Below are 10,496 nucleotides of genomic sequence, written 5' to 3'. Positions count from 1 at the left end.
CATTCAAGGTTCAAGGTTCTTGAACATTAAAACCAAAAATGTACGTACAAATTGCACTCAAGTACACGTGTTTACAAAAAAACGAATGTAGTACCATACAACACAAACAGGGTGCTTATTGTGTTTATTTTATGCCTTGTAACTAAAAACTATAGTCACACATTATTGCTCCTATTTTTAACATTGCCCAATTTTTGTTCAACATGGTTTATTAGATTTCCCCCAAATTATTTATATTTTATATCCTTTCACTTTACCATTTATGCTTTTCCTGTCTGTAATATTCCTATTGAAAATGTTCTCTAAGTTTATGATTGTAATATAGTGCAAAATTCAGCCGTTTATGACATTATTAAAGCATAAAATAAAAGTGCGGATTCCTGTTTTTCACCAATGAATAGCCTTTGCTGTTTTATTGCTTGTTTAATAATATAAGAGACCAAAATGCATATTTTAATGTCGTCAATGAATATTAAGATCTCAAAATTAAAAGAGAAGAAAAATATTGCTTGATAATAAATATAGGCATACATTCACATATTAATGTAATCAACTGATCTTGATCAGTGAAATTAAACGAGAACAAATATTTTGTTTGTTAGAAAAATTTTGAAAGAAAAAAATCAGACAACAGGATATTGAAATTAATATGGAAAAGATCCCCTTGCAATAAATCATGACTGCATGAAAGTTCCCTAAACAGATTCATTGTTTTTATATTTGTTTTCTAAAGATCTTATTAATTTAGTTGCAGTGCCCTGGCAACTTGCATATTTATTACATTTTAGGTCCAGCTAAAATCTAAATTTCCTGACTGCCATTTACAATGTAAATTACAATGTGGTTTTTACCTACAATTTATTTTAGATTGCATCTCAGAGACAGGCATAAACAGAGTCTCAGCTGCGTCCGATAAAGAGTGATTAATTGAGAGAGCCCTAGATTTTCGTTAACTCAGTTATGTTTAAGTTCCCAAAGCCAAACGGCTGATTCAGAAACAAAATTTTGAAAGTAATTGAATAAAGTACAAGTCAGTGCATTTAAATTTATTGCATTTTAATAGCAAATACTTGATTTAATCTCGGTGCTAAGCAGTCCAGGAAGAGACGTGCAGAAGCCTGTTTCTACTGAATTTGGACATAAAGTCATAAAGATCACATTTTCTCTGCTAGTGCATTTTAGGGCAGAAACACACGGTCAGATTCAGGGAGATTAGTCGCCCCGGCGTCAAAACTCTTCTTCGGGGTGACTAATTTCCCACAAACTGCCTTCCGCCGCCTAGAATGGAAATCACTGGCGGGAATGGCTCTCAGAATGCTTTATTTTCTGAAGTCGCAGAATGTTGCCTCACAAAGCCAGTGGAGAAAATACACAGTTGCGCTTGGATTTCGACCCAAGCCAGAAATCTACCCGGTCATTAGAACATATGATATATCATATTTTAGGTAGATTTAAAAGCAGGTTTTGAATGTAACTATTTTTTACTTTTGAGCCCAATTCAGGCAAATTTGTAATACAGATATGGGATACATTAGCCAGAATGCTCGGGTACCTGGGGTTTTATGGATAAAGGATCTTTCCATAATATGGATCGCCATAACATCAAAAAATGTAATTGTTTTAAAGTAATACAAATATAATGCAGTGTTGCCCTGCACTAGTTATACTGCTGTGTTTGCTTCAGAAACACTACTATTGTTTATATAAACAAGCTACTCTGTAGTAATGGGAGCAGCTATTCAAAGGAGAAAATGCTCAAGTTACAAAGCAGATAGCAGATAAGCTCTGTAGAACATAATGTTATCTGTTATACATTATTTAACATGTGCCATATAGCCTTTTTTCAATTTCCACCATTGCTACTCAGCAGCTTGTTTATATGAACTATTGTAGTGTTTGTGAAGCAAACTGATCAGTTTTACCAGTGCAGGACAACACTACATTATATTTTCATTACTTTAAAAACACTTTATTGTTCCTGAAAGTCTACTTAAAAAATCATTTCAACATTGATTAAACCTGGTAGTATTGTTTTGTCAGCAAAAAGGATAAATTCTATCTTAGTGGGGATCAAGTACAAGGTATGATTTTATTATTATTATAATTTTGAAAACGATAGAGAGGTCTGTAGATTTTTACTGGATAAAGTCAAGGATATAACAGAAGTGGTATACCTACATTAATTGCTAAGTAGGCATTATACCATTTTCCTGACAACGATAAGTGGGCCCAGGAGGCCTTTTCACTGGAGATTATGGACAAGAGAGGGGTTTTTTTTATAGTAAGGCAATCTCTAAATACTAAACTAGACCTCATGGAATACAGCCAAGGATTGTGGTTGTACTGTTTATATTCAGATTGTACTACTATTTCCCCATTAGGGATATTCTTCATACAGAGGCTCTGTATAAGGGCAATGGAAATCATTAAAAGTGCCTCTATTAAAAGTTACATTGGACATGCATTTATAACTGTGCTCCTTTTTCGCTATGTTGCATAGTACTTAAAAAGTTACTTAGTAAAAGAAAATTTAAAATTTAAGTGAGTTCATTATTATTCCTAAATAGCTTAGAGGCCTCAGTTTGGACATCTACAGTTTGGACATCTATTTTATATATTAGAAAAGTCAGGGATGCAGGGCCAGGCCAGGCCGGCTGGGTGCCCTAGGGTGACAGGAGGGAGGTAAAGAGTGACGGAGGGGTGGGTGACAGAGGGAAGGAAGGGGAGTAAGACTAAGGGATGCGAACATGGACTAGAGCTAGGCACAAGACAATTTTAGAAGTAGCTGCCCAGCAGGGCCGGAACTAGGGGTAGGCAGAGTAGGCACGTGCCTAGGGCGCAAAGCTGGGAGGGCGCCAGGCACGTACCTCCTCTGGTGCCTACCCCAAGTCCAGTTCCCTTCTCTTGCCGACAGCTGACTCAATGTATTTTTTGCGCTTTTCGCGCTTTCACGCATGCGTAAGTGAGCGCAAATTCGCGAATGCGCACACGCACAAATTCGCGCACGAGCACAAATTCACGCACGCGCACACTAAACAGGCGCCGCGACTGCCGGGCCTGCCCAGTGCCCCCTATCATTGTGCCCTAGGCAGCTGCCTCTTCTGCCTAACCCTAGTAAATACAAAAGTATGTTTAGCTCCATGTAGAGCAATGCCTTGCTTGTCAACAGAACTACAGGAGCGAATGCATGAAATGCGTCCATCTTCCTGTGTACAAAACAGAGATGGAGAAAAGAGGACAATCTGCTACATGTGCCCTTCTCTTTATGGTATACGCAGAATATTTCCTCTGCCTATCCTCTGCTCCCTAAGGGCCCTTACACGCAGCCGTTTTTACCTGCGCTCCCCTATGTTTCGGTTTCTTCTGTTCGGCCGCAGGGGAGCGCAGGAGTAGACGCAGTCAATTATTTTGAAGGGGGCTGTACTCACACAGACGCATGTAAGCGGCAAACGCAGGTTGGGACGCAGCATGTTGCATTTCACCTGCGTTCGGCGCATACATGCATCTGTGTGAGTACAGCCCCCATCAAAATAATTCACTGCATCTACTCCTGCGCAGGTAAAAACGGCCGTATGTAAGGGCCCTTAATGTGTGTGCACTGAATGGTGTGCTCAGATAGTGCTGGAAATTTTACCTTGTGGTTTACTCCAGCGATGGAAGTGTTAATCCTTCCAGGAGTACTAACCAATCAGTTTTGAAGGGAAGATCCCATGGTCACCTGGTCACATTGCCTGAGCTACAGGTTGGGGAGAGAGTGAGAGGTAGTTTTGTTATGTAGAGACTTTGCTAATATATATTGTGAGATTTCTAGTCTGATTCCTGAATTCGTTTTTTGGGATGTTGTTATTACAGAGTCCCAGGCAGTCTGTGCTGCTGTACAGAATCTCCTGAACTCTGTGTGGATCGTTCTGCTGCTGCTTCACTGCTCTGGTAAGTCTTTCTTTTCTTATAGTTTTATTTTTGAGCACCTGTCGCATTTCCCTAGAGTTCCCAAGTACTTTGATACTTTGCTGAAGATATACTGTACTAGAGCTAGTTTTGTTCTCTGTGACTGAGCATTCATATATAGTGTTTGTCTGATTCATTTGGGCAGCCAGTCTGCACTCTGCCTTCATTCACTGCTAGAGGGAGCTTAACCCTTTCAGCACAACTCCTGCTAACTACCTCCTAGTTATTTCTATATAATATTACTGCAACCACTTTCTCCTTGGTAATTATTATTCTGGGACTAAAGGTGGCCATACATGGGCAGATTAAAGCTGGCCAAGATCGGTCCGAGAACGATTTGTCAACTTATCTGTCCATGTGTGGGGGCTTCTGACGAGTCCGTCCAATCGATATCAGGCCAGAAAAAATCATGCTGATATAGATCGTGCAGGTATGATTTTCCCTGCATCGGCTAGTTGATGCAGTCCTGCAACCTGTCGGCGCCCATTCTCTTTTGTTGTAATTAGATTGTTCGGCCCTAGTGCTTATATCGAATTGCCACCTTTAGACAATTTAGCTTTAATTGAAGAATTACCTTATCTGGCTTCAAGTGAAACTTTGTTTACCCTGCCTGATCCACATCTGGTCGACTTTCGACCTGATATCGATCGGACATCCGTCGGATGGCACCACACGCGGGCCAATAAGCTGCCAACTCGTTCTGTCGGCAGCTTTTATTGGCCTGTGTATGGGGGCCTTAACAGATGGGTTAATCCCATGTCTGACAATGAACATACATTCAAGGAGTGGAAGGTAGTGGAGAGGATTTTCTGCTGGTGTATACAAGCCAGCAGAGCAAAAACAACTATTAGCCTGAATTTTACAAATGATCAAATATGCCCATAGAGAAGTTACTAGTTATTGACTGTTACAGTACAAGAAACTCAAAATCCTATGGATAAAATAGATGAAGCTAAGCAGGACAATGCACCTTTGAAATCCAAGGACGGGGGGGTAATGTTTGCAATAACCTGCAAAGATGAAAGACCGTGACAGTATTTTGTCAATGCTGAATATCTCGCTACTAATAGGCTAATGTCACATATGGTGTATGGAGGTGCCAATCTGCTCTAATCAGTCCTGTGAGCATTGGCAAGAACTGCATCTAAATGTTAGTGCTCACACAGTATAGACTGTGGCCTAAAACAGTGTATTTTTGGGCAGAAAGGTATTATCATATAAAATGCGTGTGATAGTAGGCTTGGAGTTAGGACCATTTTTGGGAGGGTTAAGTTAAAGTGACTGAGCTGTCAGTTAATGAAGGGCAGCTTACCTAAGAAGGGTTTTTTTTCCTGGTAGAATTTTTTTGTTTTTGTGATTTATTTAACCCTGGTGGTGTTAAAAGTCAGAATTAAAACAGTCCTCCAACTCAGGCCTGCCGAGTTCATGCAGAAGTCAATGGCAGATGTCCCGGTGACATTTTGAAGATATTCTGATCTTTGCTGAGTTTAGTTCAATAGTCCGAAGATTTCGTGGTTTTCAAAAAACGTTTCAGCCATCAAATCTGAAAAAGTCGCAGCTTTTGCATACAAAGCCTAAAAATCATACAATTTGGATTTTTTCACGATTTATTACCGAGTCTTTTCCTGTACAAGAAATTTTCTGAAAATGTACTGATTAATAGGGGGGAAAGTCAGCGTGAATTTGGTCCGTGTGTTTTTCAAATAACAGTGAGGAAAATTCAGATTTTGATAAATAACCCCCACTGATGTTTATTCCCAATAACCAAATGTCACTATCAATGTTAAAATATAATCAGCAGCTGTGTGTTGTCACATTTTTTTTAAATAAACCTGAATAATGGATGATCTGAAGGTACACACGTACATTTTTGTATAATATACTGTATATATACATTCACTAAAGCAAAGACCCACACCACCTTAATTGTTGTGCTGAAATGTGAATTATTCTATTGCTTGTAATGCCTCGGTTCACACACATTTTTTAAGGACCCTCACAGCAAAGAAATTGAGAGTAATCACAACTGATAATTAGGTATGTATAAATATATATCTATGTTTTTCTTATTAGCAGCTCATGATTTGTTTGTTTTTTTATGAAGAACTCGATATCTTGCATATGACGTTTCCATGGTGATGTTAGCTGTATTTTCTTCAAGACTTTGCTTTATTTTGAGACAGCTTACATGACTGTTAGGCACATGAACTGTTAAGTACCGAACAAAGTCAAATACTTTTATTTCTCAGTTACAGTATTTATTATTTGGGAAACATAAAAAAGTGGAAATTGTACTAATTTCTTTTACTTGTATATACTATTTTCAGATTGTAAACTCTATGGGCAGGACCCTCTGCTTCCTTTATCGATTGATATTTGTATGGTGCTAGTTTATTAAATTTTGTATGAGGATCTGTATTATGCTCCGAGAATACCTGGTTGCAACAGTTCAGCATCATACCAATAATAACAACTTGACATTGTTTTTTTAATGTAAAGTTGTATAATATATATATATATATATATATATATATATATATATATATATTTATTTATTTATTTTGTGGGGGTTCACTCGCTGGTAGGCTGCAAATGAGGCGACTTCACACACCAGGATCGGTTTAAGGGCTTCCTGACGCGTTTATTTTCCAGCAGCTGCAGAAATTTCCCCTCGCAGGGGGAAGGTGATCGAAAAACAGCAGTTCAACAGAAAATTCCAACCTTTTGGTTAACACAAAACAAATGCTTTTCTTTCTCTTCTGAAGCTGAGAACACCAGCAGTTTGTCTCACACACATTCAGCACTGCTGCTCAGCATCAGGTGTACTAAATAGGCCTAGGGTCTCTTGAAAACCTGGCCTGCGGATTTGGGAATCCGCCCCACCCTACTCTTGCCGATTCCCAGGCGTAGTTTCGCCAGCGCTTCGCAAATTCACTAAAATCCGAAGTGGCGCTCAGGGGTAGCGTAAGGTTGCGAAGTTGCGCTAGCGTTGATTCGCTAAGTAAAGCGAAGTTACGCTAGCGAAGGCTAATTTGCATACGGCGCGAAATTCAAATTTCAATGGAGGAATACGTATCAGCACTACAAATGGCTAGAAAACTTTCAAATCATCAAATAAAATTTTTATTTTGCCCTACACATGTGCCCACTGTCTAGGTAAGTTGCCATGAGTCAGGAAATGTAGGGGGGAAGGAGGGGAGCCCCAAAAAATTTTTCAATCTTTTTTAGCCTATCACCCATAATGTAGAAAACACGACAGCGTTTTTTGGGACTTAGAAAAAATTTTGACTTTTTTTGAAACAATCCCTATCTACTCTATTGCGCTTCGCCTGTTCCAGGTGGCGAAGGAAGTCTAGCGTAAAAGGTAGCGTTCAGTACACTGCGCAAGTTAGTGAATTTGCGTAGTTACGTCGCTAGCGAAACTTCGCCAGGCGTAAGGGTGCGAAGTAACACTAGCGAAACTACGCCAGCGTTCGTTAGTGAATTTGCGCAGTAACGAAAATGACAAACGCTAGCGAAGTAACGCTAGCGTTCAGCGCTTCAGCGCTTAGTGAATTTGCCCCATAGTGTTTCTCTGCTAACAGCACTACTGGTCTCACCTCAGTAACAATATCTAAGAATCCGCGGCCCAACATACATTCCATCAATCACTTTTCCCCAGGAAACTGGGGACCTTTTTGTCACCATACCACAATATAAATATATAATATATATTATATATATTATATATATATATATATATATATATATATATATATATATATATATATATATATATATATATATATATATATATATATATATATATATATATATATATATATATATATATATATATATATATATATTGCATTATTTCGCTTTTTGTTGTGAATACTGAAAATTCCTTCTGCCTTCATTTGTGCAAGCTACCGAATTTCAATCCTGTCTGCTCTGTCCTCTGTGCTCTGTTTCCTATAAATTTTATTCACTGCTATGACACTTTGGTTCTTTGCTCATGGCTACTTATTATAATCTCTTGTGTGGGGTCCCAGTTAAACTTACTTTAGTTTACTAGGTTAAAATATCATAAACATCATAACAGGAAAATAAATATGCATTTGGCGATATCATATTCTTTGTTATACAGTTATTGTTTTGCAAATTTGAATTGCTCATAGCATGCTTGAAGGTGGCATAATATTTTGTAACAAAAATAACTTTTTTGGTTAAAAGTTTTATTACATACACTGCATGCTGGTGCAAAGTATAGAATTTGCAATCTTTCTTCCATTGGCGGAAGTGGTCTATATTAAATGAATTCTGTCATGGTATAACATGTTTTTTTACAAAACATATCAGTTAATAGCACTTCTCCAACAGAATCTTGCATTAAAATAATTTGTTTAGAATAGTAAACAGATTTTCAAATATTTCATATTGTCAAGTCTGACATGGGGATAGACATGTTGTCAGTTTCCCAGGTGCCCCCACTCATGTGACATGTGCTCTGATAAATCAGTTTCTCTTTACTGCTCCATTGCGAGTAATGTCACCCTCCTCCCTTCCCTCCAACAGCCTATCAACAGACAAATTGGAAGATAACCAGATAACAGCTCCCTGACACTTGCATTGCTATTAATGCTCCAATCTAGTGGTAGATATGAGAACAGCACTCAGTAGTAAAAATTACAGTTACATTGAGTAGGAGAAACAATAGCCTGCCTGAAAGCAATTCCAAGTGCCAGCTCTTTCCGAAAGCACAAGGCCGGGCAAAACCACTTAGTGTGGCTTCCTACATTACAACAAAAATAATGTATTTATTTGTTCAAGACTAAAACTTGAAATGGTAGAATGAATTAAGTGCAATGTACACAGTGCAATTTAGTAATACAAACTATTCATAAAAATGAACAGAATCCCTTTAAATTTTTTGTTATCTTGTTCATAATTGCACCATGCTATGGTTTAGACTACAATATAAACCAAGTAGGTCTTCCATTAAATGCGGTTTGTATACTCAGTCTATTATTGTAACGGGCCCGAAGGCACAGTAATAGTGTAGACCAAAGAGGAGACCAGACCAGGTTCGAGGTACAAAAGGGTTTATCCAAAGAATCGTCAAAATACAGGCAAAAGGTCAGACCAGGCAGAAGACAAGCAAAATCGAAGAACAGGCAGGAATCGGTACACAAGAATCAAAAATAGATAATAACACCCAGGAACACTGTAGCAGGAACCTATAGTTGGGCAAGGACTGGAAGGGGAAGTGAGTTTAAGTAGTCCCTGGGTTGGCGCCAAATTTTGACGCGCTTGCGTCAGACGCAGACGCCAGCGTCCCCACGCTGACGTCTTGACGCCGGCGCCCGATTTTGACGCCGGCGTCCATTCCGTCGCCGACGACCAATCCTGGACTGGGAAGGAGATGAGGTCATAGACCTGTGCCCGGCAGGAGCCATGTGGTGAGGCAGGCGGTCGCCATCTTGGACGCCATCTTGAAGACTTGGAGTAGATTCCATTACAATTATAGGGAGAGCACAAACTCTGATTTTGTTTAGTTTAGTTATGCAGAATAACAAATTTATGACACTTATACACACAATTTGTGGTTTGCTATTTTAGTAGTTTTGGTAGTTTTTTAGGTTGGTGAAATATATGTTTAATTAGGTATGAGCAAACTTTTTCTGGACGGTACAGATTTCCCAGGATTTTCTTCTTACTTGCGTACAAGAAATTTACACTCCAGGTATTTTTAGAATCTATAGCACTGGCATGCTGGTATTTTGGTATTGGTACCATAGATTCTATGATTTATGGAATAAATAATGTTAATAACTGTGATCCACAGCTATTCTCCTTAGATTATAATATAATAACATAACCTTTATATGTCATTGGTTCCCCGTCTCTTCAGATAGCGAGCTTTAACAAGCACGTTTATTCTATAACATTTGTTTGTTATAGTAGGCCCCATAGCTGATAACACTTAGGGGCAGATTTATCAAAGGTCGAGGTGAATTTTCAAATGTAAAAAATTCGAATTTCGAGTTATTTTTGTGTACCTCGACTAGGGAATAGTAAAGGTGCCCCTTATAGTAAAGCTTATGCTAATTTATCTTGCTAATACTGTATGAGTTACTGACCATGAAAAAATAGATTATTAAATGGCTATTGTTTAAAACATCTCTAGTTAAAGATTTAATCATACAAAGATTCCTTTAGGATAAAGTTTTACTCTTTCCTTCCCACACTTCAAACACTATTGCTGCAAAGTCCACAAAACATTAAACACATGCAACACAAAGAAGCACTTTTTGTGCCATAAATATTTCTTCTTTCCTTGTAATGCATCAACTCTTTTCTATGGAAACAAGGTAATCAGGTAGATAAATTAATCTGCCAAGGTGTTTGTTCCAAGTCATCAATAAAACAAAACCTAAATCTCTGAAAATGAATTTCACGCTATGAATGTTATTTGTTGATTAGGCAAATTAGCCAAATAAAATGTCTAATGTACTTTATGTCTACTGGTATTGCTTACTTTATTATCTGTTGGAACAATCTGTCTT

General features: G+C 38.2%; 1 long non-coding RNA gene across 1 annotated transcript in view; it reads left to right on the top strand.

Annotated features, from left to right (window-relative positions):
- Positions 1–3,707: 3,707 nt before the first annotated feature.
- LOC108706746 overlaps positions 3,708–10,496 on the top strand; it is a 136,625-nt gene continuing 129,836 nt past the window's right edge. Inside the window, exons 1-2 of the long non-coding RNA XR_001934138.2 lie at positions 3,708–3,761; positions 3,853–3,930. This is a non-coding gene — a long non-coding RNA (uncharacterized LOC108706746). The remainder of the gene's footprint in view (positions 3,762–3,852; positions 3,931–10,496) is intronic.

The sequence above is a fragment of the Xenopus laevis genome, chromosome 1S (assembly GCF_017654675.1).
Source record: "Xenopus laevis strain J_2021 chromosome 1S, Xenopus_laevis_v10.1, whole genome shotgun sequence".
In the NCBI taxonomy this organism is placed as follows: Eukaryota; Metazoa; Chordata; class Amphibia; order Anura; family Pipidae; genus Xenopus; species Xenopus laevis.
The sequence above is the reverse complement of the archived record's forward strand: the minus strand, read 5'-3'. Positions and strand labels throughout refer to the sequence as shown.